We start from the raw sequence: 16785 nt of genomic DNA on the forward strand, positions 1-16785 counted from the left end.
AGGGCATGGGATACAAGAAAATAATGGTGAACGTATTATTAACAAAACATGTTGATTAATTTAATATAGTATCAACTATTTAAAAAGCTATTTTAGCAATTTGGGAGAAAACTCTGAAAACTCCAGGAAGCGGTTGTTTAATAAGTAGTTAAATATGCCCAGGGAGTGTGTAACCTTCCAAAGTTTCTTGAATAAATTTAGACTTTGGAAAAAATATTATAGTCCAAAGTTGGATATGATAATTAAAATAATAGAAATAATAAAATTAACATAATAGAAATGCTTCCAAACCACAGAGAGAAAAGACATGTGGATAATATTTTAAAAATACCAGCAACAGGGCAGAAGATGGGAAGGTACAGACTGGGATTTCAAAATTGTAGAACAGATAAACAAGATTATACTGTATAGCACAAGGAAATGTATACAAGATCTTATGGTAGCTCATAGAGAAAAAAAAATGTGACAATGAATATATATATGTTCATGTATAACTGAAAAATTGTGCTCTACACTGGAATTTGACACAACATTGTAAAATGATTATAAATCAATAAAAAATGTTAAAAAAAAAAAAAACAGCAACAGTTAACAAAAACGAAACACAACAACCTTATCCAAAAAAAGCATGGACGTATATATATATTTTTAAATCCAATAAAAATAAGTAGTAAAAAAAATCAGGTAGTAGAAATAAGTGCAAATATATCAGTTATTACAACTGAAAACAGAATAAACTTTCCTGCTAAATGACAGAGATTAACAGATTGATTTTTTTTAACCCAGCTATCTGTGGTTTATAAGAAATGCTAAACAAAATCGAAAACACAATCACAGAGAAAGGTTGAAAGTTGTAGGAAAAGTGGGACCATTCAATTAATAACCAAAGAAATTTTGTGTAACTATCAATATTAGACAAAATAGAATTTCAGGAATAACACATTAATAATAATAAATATGGGCACTACATAATAATAACAATAAGCCCATCAAGCAGTAGTAAACACAAACATATTTTTTGTTTGTTTCTTCTTGTTTTGGTGGGAGAGGGTAATTAGATTTAATTATTTATTTAATTAATGGAGATACTAGGGATTGAACCCAGAACCTTTGCATGCCAGGCATGCTCTTTATCACTGAGCTATACCCTTCCCCTATGAACACATATTTAAAAAACACATGTGCTTCTAAGTCATAGGGAAAAACAAATCACAGTAGACATTGCAGAATGTTCATATATTTTATGTATTTGGAAGCTATAATTTTAGCGACATAGAAATGTATGACAATTACAAAATATTTACAACAGAATAAATGTATTACTTTAAAGATTGTTAGATGTAGCTAAAATGTTTTTAATATATAACTTTAAGTAAACTAATTAAAAATTGAAAATGAATAAACTTGCAACTTAATAAGCTAGAAAAAAAGAGCAAACCTAAAGAAATTAAAAAGGAGAAAAAAAAGCAGAAATTAAAAATATACTGAAAACAAAGACTCGAGATGATGAGAAGAATCAATGCCTGTTTCTTAAACAGCTTTACTAAAATATAATTCCCATACCATGGAGTTCACTCAAAGTGAACAATTCAGTGTTTTCAGTATTTCCACACAGTTGTGCAACCATCACCACAATCTAATTTTAGAATATTTTCATCACCCTAAAAAGAAACCCTCCACCGCTTAGCAGTTACTAGACAATCAGCCACTACCTGGTGGTCATCAGACAACCACTAATCTGCTTTCTTTTTCTCTGCAATGTAGTAATCAAAAAACTTTCCACAATGAAAAGCTCGGGTCCGGTGGCATCACTGATATGTTCTACCAAATGTTTAAAGAAGAGTACCTATCCTTCATAAACCTTCCCCCCAAATAAATGATAAGGGGACACTTTCCAGCTCACTGTACTAAAGCCAGAATTACCCTGATAGCAACACAGAGACATCACAAGAAAAGAAAACTCTGTGTGCAAACTCTACAACTTGACAGGAAGCATCGCTCCATGTCGAAAGTCCAGTCTGTAACCGGCAGCAAGAAAGTGAGCCATGAAAATTGCGTGAGAGACACAAATGCTTCAGAGCTCTGAAAAGAAGTCACTGTGATTTGCCCACATTGACAGAGATTGGAGATGCCTGCAGAGCGGTCCTCCAGAGATGAGAGCTGGCCTTGGGTTCCAGGGCAATGTGTACCCCATTCCTAGTTACAGAAAAGTTTGGCATCTCCTCCTTTTGAAGGAATTGTGCTTGTTTCACGACTGAGAACAAGGCCAGCCCATGCACAACTGTTGAATTAAGCAAAGTCAGGATTTATTCCTTTCCACCCTCAGCAAATCTTTCCTCATTACCACCCAATATCACTCAGTAACCCAGCTTTCCTCTCCACTCTAAGTCACAGCCTCTCAGAATCTTCATTCACATTAAAGTTGAAATGAATAATGATATAAAAATGTTTCAATTAGACTATGTGCATTTTAGTAGAGTTTTGAGCTTACACTCAAAAACTAGAAATTGATAACTTCAGTCATCAGAAAGTATAGGGAATAATTTAAGGGGCAAGAACATGTGAGTCCAGAAGGCTCTGGATTTTCCTAGCCCCTAAAAGCAGTACATATGCTAAGGATCTACTTTAACTCTGATGTCCACTTCTAGGCTGCTACAAACACAAAGAAGGAAGCACTGTAAGTATGCCTGTTTGCATAGAGTTGCTGATATTTGTCTAGGACATACACAGTAGAGGTTCTGTAAAAAAAGTAAACAGACACTAAGGAAACATATCTGTATCCATGTCTTGCTTTCTAGAAGTAAATTTGTCTTCCCTTCCAATGACATATATGGCCAAGATTGTTGAAAACCTCTGTAGATGCAACCTCAGAAATAATGAATGACTTTAAAACTCATTAATTTCAATACCATGGGACCATCAAGCAGACCTTTAAATCCTTTAATGATTTAGAAGATGTTTCTAGTATCTGATAACCAGTCACTTTGAATCATGAGTATTTGGTCCTATAATCACTGGGGAATGTGTGGCCAGGCCTCAGAAAGCCCTGTTTCCCTCTTTCCTCTGAGATTAAGAGCATCCAAAAGACAGGCATTGTGTTTGCTCTGGGACCATGCAGTCCCTTAATTCCCATTGGCACCATCTGGACTAATTCCATTTTAAGACCAAGTAGGTGAGGTCTTCTAATCACTGGCCCATCTCTTATCACAGCGTCAGATCTCTGTAACTACCAGTGGCTTAATCCTTGCCTTGCAATGCCATATAAAGCGTTAGTCCTCAGCTTTTTCGTTAGAAATCTGATGAATCATAAGGGTGAGCTCATGGGTTAAAAACAGGGACAATGAAAATACTAAATGAATGGTGGAAAGAACTTACATTTCTATCAATGTCTTTAGGTTACAAAAGTAGGGCATATAAAAAAAAAAGAGGAGGGCTCATATGAAGACAAACATGAAGATGGAAGCAGAAAAAAGGAAATTTCAGTTGAGAAATGCTTCCAAGAGACGGCACTGGGAGACGGCTCATTTTATTTTATTGTGTAATAAAAAGGAAAAATGGAGATTTTTTTTTTCTTGCAGGATCAAGCCAAGGAGTTTTTAGCATGTGTTATGAACTCATTCACAGAGGCACCAACATATTTTAGGGCAAAGTTGTCTAAAAATAACTTGCTTCATCAGTTCTGGGACATTTTTTCAGTCATTTGCCAAGAATCCAATTAATGTGTGTTTTTTTTTTCTTTCAGGCAATTTTATGCGGCTTTTATATCTCATATTCTTCTGTAAAGAAAATTCATACACCCAAGTGGATGTGAATAATATGATATGTGAGTAGCTAAGATGCTAAGGCTCATAATGCAATTACTTGATTCCCTCTGGCCCAGGACATTTATAAAGAGCAGTTAACTCAGTTAAGCTACCCTTAAAGCTCCCTTCCTCTCTATCCCCAGGTTCCGTCATATTTCACTTGTGCAGAGAGCTGGCGCTCAGACTCTGCCTCTATGAAGCTGGCAGGGAGCGGGCAAGTGAAAAAAGACTAGGAAATAGAAGCCAGCCAGGGACGCTCAGCCTTGCTCGGAGCTTACGCAGGTAACTATGTGGAAATATTTAAGTCTAAAGGATGTTACTGGCCTATCTTCCTGGGCATCCTTAACAATAGTCACGTCAAATATATTAAGGAATAGGATGCACATGAACTTGTAAGGTAAAACACAGCAGACTTCTGAAACATTTCGTAATTGTTTTCTCTCTACGTAGACCACTTTAGGCTGAGCCTCCAGCCTCCTGGAAGCCTCTCACCACACAATGTAAAGCATAATTTCAGGAAACCGCTGTGATGGGCTACGCATTTGGGGGCGTACTGCTATCAGTCTAACAAAACATTCAAGACCGATCATTAGCTGTCGATTTTACTGTTGGAACAAATTTTAAAGATAACCTGGCCTAACATTATTTTAAAGACGAAATTGAGAGCAAAGATAAAAGGTAGAGAAAGATCTTCAATGGGTTTCCCTTTCTTCTGAGCAGAATTCAGGACTAAAATTTTCCATAAGCTAAGTTATTGACCTCTCTTTAAACACACCATGTGTGTTGGTTTACAGTCTCCTTTTGCATGCAGTACCTTCTTCCTTTGGAAAAGTTTTACTTCCTCTTTAAGACCCAGCTCAACATTATCTCCTTGGGGAAACCTTTTCCTACTAACCCAAGCAGTTACCTGCTTTCTCCTCTGTGCTTTAATAGATCTTTAAATATAATTTTGTTTTAGTGCCTCTCATCTTTAAAGAGAAAAATAAAGGTAAACAATATCCCTCTCTGATCTTCCTCTCTAGTGACATCCTACCCATTTCCTCCCCTTTGCAGCTATGATTCTCAAAAGAACTGTTTCAGGCTTTTCTTCCTCACCTCCGTTTCCTCCTCAGTCCACTGCAGCTGGTTTCTGGCCCCTCCATTTCACTGAGCTTATTCTTGGTAAAGGCACCAGTGACCTCTATGCTGCCCAATCCCACGGCTGCTTTTCACTTCTTATCATACTTGTCCTCCCTGGGACATTCTACATAGTTGATCACCACCTCTTTTAAACACCCTTGGCCTCTGGGATACCACCGTCTACTGGTTGCCTCTGATGACTTGGGGCGTGTCTCTCAGCCTCCTTGGGAGTTCATCTGCCTCTCCTGGGTCTTTAGTGTTAGAGTTCCTCAGAGCTTAGACGTCAGTACTCTTCTCTCTCTTTCCTTTCTTTCTTGGTGAACCTGTCCACTTCCTGTCTTCAGATTCTATAAAGTCTCAACAAAATGTCTTCAGGCAAGATGACACCTTACGAGTTCTAGCTTGTCAATCCAACCATTTACTTATATCACTAGCACTGTCATGGTTATAAGTGATAAAATCCCACTCACGACTAGCTTCAGATAAAACAGAAAGGGAGACAGATAGACAAAGAAACAGAAAGAGAGAGAGAGAGAGAAAACTAGAGAGATTAGCAGATAGATAGAGACTCTTAACTCATGTAACCAAACCAGGGGCAGAAGCAAGAGAACTCCGTTACTCTCAGGACTCTTTCTCTCTGACTCCTCTCTCTCTGCATGTTATCATCATTCTTTCAAACCCACATAATCCCCTTCGAGGGGACATAATCATTAACAGCTCTGAACATAAACCCTCACAGCTCTACAACCAGAGTGTAAAAAATCCCTCTTCTCTCCACTCAGACTGAGAGAAGGAATTTGATTGGTCCATTGAGGCTCACAAAATTTTCTATGAATCAGTCACTGTAGCCTGGGAGTCAAGATATTGTGATTGATTCAGATTGGGTCACATGCGCACTTCATAGTTACTAGAGGAATAACGTTGGGCCGGGCAGTCACACAATGTCTATCAGTTAAACTATTCAATATTTCCATTTGGATCGCTCACAAGTGTCTCAAGGTGATAGTATCCGAAATCTAACTAGTAATGTTCCTCCAAAAACCATGATTCTCCTCCAGTATTTTCAGTCTCAGAAAATGACACCCACATTTATGGGATTGATAGGAAGTGTGTTTGACAATCCCTCTCCCTTACTGTCACCACCACCCCACCCACAATCCAATGATCATGGCCTGTTGATTCTACAGCCAAGATATATTTTGGATCCATCCACTTTTTTTCTGTCTCCAGTGTCACCCTCCTAGTTCAAGTCAATGTCATCTCGTACCTAGATTACTGCAGTAGCACCCTAATTGGTCTCCTACTGTCCATTTTGATATCCCATTCTATATCTCAAAGCAGGGTGATTTTCTCAAAACTAAAACTCACTGTGCATTGCTCTTGCTTAAAATCTTAGAAAAGCTTCTCACTGCTCTTGAGATAAGCCCTGACTCCTTAACTTGCCATCCACACCCTGGAGATCCAATCTCTGCTTTCTTTCTAACCTTGTTTCTTTCCACTCTCCCCATACCCCTACTCAAAATGTTTCAGCCATATCAGACTTACAGTTTTTCAAAAGTAATTTGAGCTTTACTGAGCTACAGGGCTTTCTTATGATCCAGGTATCATGTTTTATGTTTTGGTATCATGTTTTTATGTTTTATGCCAGGTAGCATGTTTTATACTCTCTAGACCCTACAATTCTTCACATTATGTATCACAACTCTGATACTTATTTGTGCAAAATTTTAACCGTAAAGTTCATAAGGGTAAGACTGCATCTGTCTTGTTTGACATAGTACGCGTAGCACTTAGGACATACTCAATCAATATTTATTGAATGAATGGTCATCCCACTTTATCAAGATTCTTTATATATCTGTCTTTTCAGTCAAAATATAAATTCATTCTTTTATTTCACAAATATTAATTGAGTTCCTGCCTTATGCTAAGGAGATAAATATTTGGGATAGAATCATGAAGAAGAGAGATGGGGTTCTTGCTTTTGAAAATTTAGTCTTTTTACTCTGCAGAAACTGTGTTTTTCCTTTCTATACCTCAATTCCTGGCAGATACCAGCTATGTCATGCTTGCTGAATAAATGAATTAATTAATTGATGGATACTCTGAAGTTGATCATCAGCTCTTCCCTTTCTTGTCACTGTTCCTAATCCTGTGTGTTTGGAATGACCAAAACACTGATGGCAGAGAAAAATGGGCTGTAAGCCACAGGTTTTCTTGCTGGCAGTGACCAGGACCAAACATAACAATCGCAGGTAGAAGTGAGATAAGGTCCAAGATGGGATATTAGCACAAGGGAGGAAGGAAGGTTCTAGATACATGGCATCTGGGAGCCCTGGGGCAAAAGGATGGGAGAAAAATTACAATGTCAATGGAGTAAGGAAGGAAAAAGGCCAATGCCCATTTCTCACTGAAGTTTCTTATTTAATGTTTGTCTCCTACTCTGTGTTGTGAGCTCTGTGGCAATAGGATCAATGTCTTTCTCGGTTATCAGATCATCCCCAGTGCCAATCAAAGCAGCCATGCTTACTGGATGACTGAATGATTGAATGCTCTGGTACAGTAGGCTCAATGCCTCAGAATCACAGGTCCAAGAAGATACTGAGGCCAGGACACTTGTTCCTACATCTCACATCGCCCAGCGAACACTTCTGGTAGTTGGTTCTGGAGCTCGCCCTCTCCAAAGAAGCAGGAAACCCTTGAGCGAAAGTTCTTACACATGGCCATTCCAGCCTGTCTCCAGCCCAAGACAGCCCAAAGCCATAGTCAGGAAACAAATGGATCCTTTATCACGGAGTTGATAGCTGAAAATTCTCAGAAGGAAAAAAAAAAAACTACTCTCTTTAGTAGTTAGAGATAAAAAGTCCCAAAATGCATTTATGCCTGAAAGGTATAGATAGCATTAGTATGAAAGAGTAAGTTATACTGTATAATTTTTTTCAGGAAAGAGATAGTGGTGGTCGTGGGGTTTACAATATAGGACAGCTTATAGGTAACTTAGGTGAAGAGAAGATGCCTTTAAGGAGAAAATGGAGGCAAAAATTAAGGAACCTGAAGACCTCAGACATAAACTTAGGGGGAAATTATACCCAGAGTAGGTGCAATTTTGTGCCTTTCCTGTCTCATTAAAAGGTGATACCCCATAATGGCTAAACAGGTGATCTCAAGAATCTGGTGGCCTGAGTTTGAATCACGGCACTGTTGATTCTGGACAAGTCACTTACAATCTCTAGGGTTCAGTTATTTTATCTGGAAATGAGTATATGAATGAGAACCATCACTTAAGGTGCCGAGAGTACTGAATCACGGAATTCCTGTAGAGCCCCTGGCGTGTGTCACATGCTCGATAAACATTAGTTATTACTAATACTCAGATAAACGACCTCGCAGGAGGTGTGTTCACCATTTGGGCTGATCTCTGATACTGGAGATTCTGAGGAGAACCAGAGGAAAATTAGGAGCCTCTGAGAGAACCTTCGAGAGATGTGTCCAAGCAGACCTGGGCACATGGCTAGCGCTCAGTGAGTGATGACTTTCCTTCCTTCCACTTCCGTCATCCCCCGGTTTCTGTGAAATCGAATGTCAAGTGCACAATACTCCCTACTCTACCTTATCACTCCCCTGTGTCCATGAAACCTTTTCCAGTTTGGAGATGGCTGAACCCAGCCCAACAGCAACACGAAGGGAAAGTGGTCAAAATGCAGATCAGAGTTTCCCTTTTAAAGAAATGCATATTTGGGGGAGGAGGGAAATAAGTTTGTTTGTTTGTTTGTTTATTATTTTTAGTGGAGGTACTGGGGATTGAACCCAGGACCTCATGCATGCTAGGCATGCAGTCTACCACTGAGCTCTACCCTCCCTGCAAGAGATGCATATTTTAAGGTAACCATCCAGGTGCACAGTTCACATGAGAATCTAATCAAGCACAGATAATGCAAACTTATAAAACCAGTTTTTGTTTCTTCTTCTTTATTGAGCATTTTAGGAGCCCTGTGCTCAGGAAGGGGGTGGGTGGTTGCTTCCTGGCTCCGAGCACACATGGGGAGGAAGTGAAGTTCAGTGCCCTTGTGCCACCTCCCTCCCCTTCCCCATTCTACTCCCCAAGTCTTTTGCCCCCAACTCTGGGCCCAGAACCGTCCATAGTTTCCCAGCCAAAATTTCCTCTCAAGAGGGATCTGAAACTCATTTACATTGAAATACAAATGAGGATTGCAGCTGAAGGCACTGCAGCAGCGTTCGCCTTTACCTTACAACCCCAGCGGCATTTCACATCCACCCCAGCAAGCAGCAGAAGCCCTTCAGGAGCAGACTCCTTCGTCCTGCTCGCTGGTACTTTCCAGGTGCGTTCATCCCGGCATTCCTGAAATCTCACTACTTAGGTTGTAAGTTACTCAGCAGAGTTTAAAGAAAGACTCGAAGGTTTAGGGAGAGCTACTGTACTTAAAAACCGGTAAGCATCTTCATTCCTTTTGACAGAAGGAGGTGGGGCACCGTAATTCAACCTCCCCTGAATTTAAAATCACCTGAAACACTTAGGAACTGACAACCAGATGTCCCTGGATCTCTCTTTCAACAGGCCTGGGTTAAAACCTCAGAAGCTGACTTTTGTAACCAGCATTGTGGGGCTGTAGAGACGATTAAATGAGGTAGTCAACGAGAAAGTCCTAGCTTAAGAGTGTCGAGTACTATGTGAATCTCTCATCTCACCTCCTGTAGCCTCATTTGAATGTCTGATGTCCTCAGTTCATGCTCTCCTTAACTGTGCACATTTCTGAAGAGCATCTCTCTCTTCTCTGAGCTATATTATATGTCGCTGACAGATTCATCTTTCTGAAGTACAGTTCTGAGCATGTCCAAGGAATCCACGCTCTACTCAACCTTGAAAACATACCAACAATACAATCTCCACCCAGTAGCAAAAGTTATCTTTAAAAAATTGGATTATTTCATTCCCATGTTAAAATGAAATGCAAATTCTTGATCACAGCTTTCAAAGCTCTTACACTACTTAGCTTTCCTTCCCCCATTTATCTTCCTGACCCCATCTCAGACCCTTTCCCTCTTCTCACTAGCCTCCAGTTGCACTGACTTGATTGATCCTCTTGCCTCACTGCTCACTCCTCCCTCAAGGCCACCACCCTGCTGTTCCCTCTGCCCAGAGTGCTCTTCCCCCAGATCCTTGCAGGACTGGCTCCGTTGCATGCTTAGCACTTGGCTGAAGAGCTGCTTCCACTAGAGTAGTGACCGCAGCCTCAACTACATGAACCCTTTTTTTTTTCTTTATAGCACGTCCACAATCTAAAATTTCCTTGTTCATTTGTTTTCTTACTATGACCTGTCTAACCCCTCCAGCATGTCCCCTCCCTGAGGACAGGGTCCTGGATTTCCTTGTTCACTCTTCACTGCATTATCTCCCCTGTTGAGACAGAAATTGACACATGGTTGGCTTTCAGTCATGGCTGACTTTCAAGCATTTTGCAGTTGAGCCATGTTATCCTCTGTTCAAATCCTTTCATGGTTCTATATACTTCTCAGAATCAAGAACACACTGGTCTGCCAGTGAAAAATCTCCATGGTTTTGCCTTAATCCGTATGTTGAACTCTGTTAACGTAGTTTCCTTATTATTGTAACAATTGACACATTAAATTGAAATGACCTGCATGGTTTTCAGTCTCCTAAAGTTTGCTCCTCAAAGTGAGGTTTGTGAACCTCTATTGTTGGCACGATCTGGAAGTCCCCAGGAACCCCAGGTGAACTGGATGTACCTCGGCCACATGGACGCCTCCAAGTTACCAAAGAAATAATCAGTCAGCCACCCAATGTGTATCCACTAAACTACTCACCACACCCAATCGGCTCTCTCACAGGTATCTCCAGTTGATAACATTCAAACTGAACTAATAATGGTCCTTGAAAAACACGATTCTCCTCCAGGAAAAACACGATTCTCCTCCAGTGTTTTCAACCTCAGAAAATAAGAAATATTGTCCTACAAGAGTTTATGAACTATTCAAAGTCTTTTTTATTCTGCTTTGGAAACTGGGCCACAAGAGTGACAGTCACTGAAGTAGGGAGAGTAGGATGATGGCTGGAGGTGGGCGAAGAGAGAATGGCTTTAATTTCCCCCCCGAGGAAGCCAGGAGATAGAAGTCAGTAGGTAGCTAGATATATGAGTTTGGAGTTCAGGAGAGATATCAGGGCTCAAAAATAGATTTTGGAGCCAACATGCAGTAGTCAGTGATGATTCAGTGACCCTATTTTCCTCATTCATTCACTCTTCAATTTGACCATCTTACAGCCTGCCTTTCTCCTCAAAACTCCATCACCTCCTCCCCAGACTTCAGCCTTGGCTGGTGACCTTATTTTCTATTTCACATAAAAATAGCAGGGTCAGCAGAGGTCATGCCTTCACTCACACCCCTATACCTGTAGTCTGTCTGCCCTTTCTCTTCGTAAGAAGCTATTAATGACTTTTAATATTCATATTTGTTAAGGGAAGCACAGGGTGTGGGATGGTGACTGAGGTTCAACAAAAGACCACAAGAGAAATTGAAGTAGATTAATTACTCACTGGTCCTGGAGGAAATACAGGGCATGCTGCCAGGGCCTTGAGGGGAGATCAAGGCAGGGTGCAGGCTGAGAGTGACCGGACCCCGGGCACATGCCTTTATTAGGGCCAGGGGTGGAGTGCTTTGGGGTTCCCAGGCTAAGCTCAGATTGGTCAACTCAATCCAAAATGAGTATGGTTTTGGTGAACTCCCCAGGGTCTTATCTAAGGGGTGCACAGGTGGAAGGCCCGGGGAGACAGGGGAGCCTTTGATCACAAGAGCTGCTGGGGAAGTTATATCAAGAACTTACATTTGCTTGTGACTCTGCAGGTACTGTCTGGGGCTTGTACCTGCATGAGGGGCTAGTGTCAGTTTAAGGCCCCTGCAGGCCACTTGGCCACACAACATGAATGCCAAGGGAGCCATGCCATGGAGCAGTTTAACTACACTCTTGACAGAAGCCAACTTCTCCACTGTTTCCTGTATCCCATCTCCTTCCCCTTTTCAAGGACCTAATTCCAACAATTCACTGCTCTCTCCCCTGTGTCCTAAAATTTTCCCTATGAGATTTTCAATTACTCAAGCACATTAAATCTCTTATCTTAAAAACAGACAAAACCTTCCTTGACTGTGTGCCCTTCCGCTATCACCTCATTCTTCTGCTCTACTGCCAAGCAGTTGCTTGAAGAACTGCTTAAAGAATTGTCTACACTGCCGCCCTCAGATTCTCCTCCCATCCCCTCCCACTCACAACTGAAACTGCTCTGTCAAGGTCACCGGTGACCTCTGCATCCCTGAATCCATTGGCAGTCCTCAGCCTGCATCATACTTCCCCTTTCAGCAGTTGACACACTTCACGTCCCCCGCAGACACTCTTCGAGGACTTTGTGGGACACCACCCACTGGTGGTGGGCCTTCCTCTCAGGCCACGCCTCAGTCTCCTTTGTTGGTGGCCGTCCTCTCCCCGCCCTCTCCACGTCGCCTCCCACGCCCACTCGTCACTTGCTTCACTTCCCGCGCACACTCCTTTAATGACCTCACCTAGTGTCAGTGCTTCAAATGTCACCCTCCATGCTGATGACTCCCGCAGTTCCATCTCCAGACCTCTCCCTGACTTCCACATTCATATATACAGTTTCCTTCTCAACAGCCACACGTCAGTGTCAAAGAACCACGTGGAACTTAACCTGAGAGCTTTGAGGAAGGAAATGGCATTTATTGAGTAACTCCTATGGGCCACGCACGGTCCCAGGTATTTTACGTACACTAATATATTTGATCCTAACTGTAACCCAGTGAGATAGAAATGACTTCCCATTTCACATATGCAGAAATTAAAGTTCCAAGAGGTTTACTCGAGATCTTGTAACTACTGAGTAGCAAAGAGGACGCTGGAACTTCTGTCTGTCGGACTCCTTACGAAACACATGTATGTTAGGGAGTGTTTTTCCTGTCCCTCCTGTGTCGTCTGGAAGTTCCACACTGAGGCAGACTTGCTGGTTTCTTGTCCAATAGCTAATCCTTTTTTCCTGCTAACAGAACTGGATTTTCTCTGTGCATGGGGCAAACTCAGTGCTTCAGCAATGACTGAGTCCTTTCCTAATCCTGGGGGGCAAAGTTTGACTAGTCTAAGCAAATTATGACCATCTCATTTGTCTTGCTGTTGACTGACTCAGGAACAGGCTTGTGATGCAGTTCTGCCTCCCAAGACTTGAGGGTGTCTCTGCTGGGGAGCAGGACCCAAAATGAGGAGTGTTTTCATTTTGGCTTTATTTATTTATGTATTTGTTTGCATTTGGATGTGGTTGAGAATGTACTGTCTAGAGCTTTTGCAGCCATTTTGCAGTTATGAGGGACTTTTTGCTTGGTGAGGCAATGAGTATTTATTGTTCAAGCCACTTTACATTCTATTTTTACATCATTTGTAGCCAAAGCATCCCGTATACACAATACACTATATATGTTTTTACCCAGTGGTTTATCCACAGCTCCTAATATAGTGATAATTACTCAGAAAAATATGTTTTGATTGTCTGCATGAAGAATGTTGTGTATTTCAGAGTAAAACTGAATGATTCAGTGAATTATTACAGGGTATGGAAAACTGAGGTGACAACATGCCATTGGCATTCTCTCTAAAAGCCCAAGAGGAGAAGAAAAAAGATCACAGCACGTAGAAAAAGCTGGGTTGTGTGTAACATGGCAGCATCCCAGGACTCGGCCACCAGGCAAAAATATTTATGCGAGGACCTCTGTCTGTCAGATGGCCATTTCCTCCCATGTCATTAATTGACATTTGAAATCAACTTTTGTCCCTGGTTAACTGAAGTTCAGACTGAAAACGGCCTAGATTGTGTTCTGCGTCAGGAGGTGGCTGTGTTTGAGATTTGTGTTGGCATCTTTGAGCTGTGACCACAGCGCACATTTTTGTGGGAAATCGCAGGCGAAACTTCTATGGCAACATTCTTCCATTAGGAAGGGGTGGGGGTGGGGAGTTGGGGGGTGGCAGGGTTCAGCATGCCCGAGAGCTTTTCTCCTTCTGCAACTTATTTAGACTCATTCTTTCCAAGTTAATGAGGCCACTTTCCCCTCTCAGAGCAAATTTAGATGGAGAAACAAATGGGTGAAAATTTAGAAACATCAGGGGCCCCTTTCCAAAGCCTTATTTCACAAGGCCCTGTGTGGTTTGTGGGAGCAACTTGAGGTCCCAGTTACTGATAAATGTGATATAATTTTAGGACTTTCATAAGCCTGTGTGGCCGCTTTGTTAAAGATCAGCAATTAGGGCCTTAAAGTACTGAAAACAATTACCTAAACCATTTTCAAAATGTCCATATACTGTGTCGGTTCTGGGCACTGTTCTCTTCCTCCTGTCCGGCCCCTGCTGATGCTCATTCATCCGGCCAGCCTCTTCCGGCTGAGGTCCCAGATGCTGCTCAGCTGCAGCACGTGCAGGGGTACCCGGGTGCGCTCTGGCCTCGGCTTTGGAGAAGCGTCTCTCTGTGCCCACCTGCTCTCAGCCCTGTACTGAGGGACGTGACCCGAAGTGATTTCTTACCCATAGATTGTCACTTTGACCCCTTGATCCTGGCTGATGGAACCAGGAAGCAACAGTTGTTTCTTAAGGTGACCATCCATAGGCTGACCAGCAGGCAGTGAGATAACCTGGTGGGGGCCCTGTCTGTGTGTTCGTCCAGTGCCCTGTGGTGACTAATGGACTCCACCAGATCCTTTCTCTTAGGAAGCGTGTAAGTGACCCTGAGAGAGAAATAACTGACAGAGGGTCCAAAAACAAAGAGACTTGTGGAGAGGAGGCAGCAGGTTAAAGCCATGAATCGGTAGCATTTAAGATTAGGAAGCTAAGCAGGACACTGAAGGGCACTAGAAAGGGTACAAGACATGTGGGAGTGACACAGAAACAGGCAGTGGCCCCATCTGGTGCCGTGGGCGGCTGCTGCCGAGAGGTCAGCAAGGTCATGGCGTATATAGACTGAGGATGGTGTGACGGTTCCCGGGAGGGAGGCTTGGTCCCACATTTATGCAAACTCTTTGCAGTTCTCCCTTACATCCCTTTATCGTAAATCTCTACTAGTTCAGAATCCGACTGTGTCAAACTCTTGCAATTTGAAAGAGTTTAACTACTAGGTTCAATATTTACAAGCTGTGTGATCTTGGGGACATCACTGAACCTCCGTGACCATTGGTGGTTCAGTCTCTATGTGTGACAGGCAGAGTAACATGTCCATGTCCTAACTCTGAGAACCTAAGAATTTTACTCTACATGGCAAAACAGATTTTGTGTGAAGTTAGAGACCTTGGGTTGGGCTCCTGTATTATCCAGGAGAGTCCAAACTGATCACATGGGTCCTTAAAATCAAATAGGAGAACTTTTCCCAGCTGAAGTTGGGGGTGATGTAACTACAGAATGGTCACAGAGAGTCAACATGACTGACTGTGAAGATGGAAAAAGGGGCCAGGAGCCACAGAATATGGGCAATATCTAGACGCAGGAAAAGGTAAGGAAACAGATTCTCTACTAGATCCTCCAGATGAAGGCAGCCCTGCCTACACACTGACTAGCTCAAGAGGCCTGTATGGTTTCTACAGAACTGTAAGATAATAAATGTGTTTGGTCTTAAGCCATTAATTTTGTGGTAATTTCTTACAGCAACAATAGTAGACTAACCTGCTAGAACATCACTCTACATATATATGGAAAAACATTTAAAAGAATATATACGCCAGCATAACATTAGCTATGTTGTCTTTTTGAATTACTTATTTTTTCTGATTGGAACGATGAGTGTATGTTACTTGTGTAATAAATAATGGAACTATTAAAGGATGAGTAATACATATTAAGATAAATTAGACCACCTCTAAGGCTCAGCCCAGCTGTGACATCATCTGAATTTTCTAGGAGATAGCTTAATTGTCAGTCTGCATCCTGCCTCTTCTTGAGCGCAATAATCAGGTCTCCATTCCTCCAGCAAGGACTGCCAACTTTAAATCACTCCCCATGCTTTTGTTTTCTTTTCCACCTCTGAGATACATATGTTTGTATTCAACAGCTTAATGGTATTTGTGTGTTTCTCCACTTGTATGTACTTTTGGAAAGATTTAGTTATTTGGTAAATAATGAATCTAACAAATATTTGTTGAAGGTACTTTGTGTGGTCCTGAGATCTTTTAGGTAATGCGTATGTTTTAGTCTTGCTGGGCCTGGTCTGTGCATTGTGACAGATCTCAAGTTCATGTTGATAGAGCTCAAAATCTACCAAAGAAATTTTAAAAGGACATTTTAGAGACCTTGTGGCTTCCCAAGTCCATCAGCCTCACCTAAAGTCTAAAATTCTTAGGCCCGTTCACAACTCCTCCAGTGTCAACAGGGGAGGAATTAACTGATATTTGAGTTCCCAATACTGGTGATAAGTGCAGCAAATGAGACAGTGAAACTCCTTTGAAGGTACTTGTGAACCATTTAAGCTTAAGAACTTGGCTTTGGTGAGTTAGAAATGCAGAGCATGCCCACAACACCAGTTCTTACTTGAGCAAGAATTTGTAAGTTCTTATCATGACCAACCATCTTCAAGGCTTTGAATGGCCCTAAACCTAATTTGGCATTTGGACAGGACAATAGGTGCATTGCATGACTTGATTAGAGAAAAATGTAAAGCTGTTTCCCGTTAGGTCACTTAGATTCAAGGCTGAGCCAAATTCCCTGGACCTGTCTCCAGCCAAAACATAGCCCAGAGGAATGGAGGAAATCGAACAGATTTTTCAGGAGTAGAGATCTGAGCACTTTTCATCATGT

At 41.7% G+C, this 16785-nt stretch overlaps 1 long non-coding RNA gene across 2 annotated transcripts in view; it reads left to right on the forward strand.

Moving 5' to 3' along the window:
• The window catches only part of LOC116284453 (uncharacterized), a 154634-nt gene that overhangs the window by 70809 nt on the left and 67040 nt on the right, over window positions 1–16785 (forward strand). For both annotated transcript variants that reach the window (XR_012062402.1, XR_012062403.1), the window contains 2 exons: window positions 3743–3823; window positions 3947–4085. This is a non-coding gene — a long non-coding RNA (uncharacterized lncRNA). The remainder of the gene's footprint in view (window positions 1–3742; window positions 3824–3946; window positions 4086–16785) is intronic.

Source organism: Vicugna pacos, chromosome 20, assembly GCF_048564905.1.
Source record: "Vicugna pacos chromosome 20, VicPac4, whole genome shotgun sequence".
NCBI lineage: Eukaryota > Metazoa > Chordata > Mammalia > Artiodactyla > Camelidae > Vicugna > Vicugna pacos.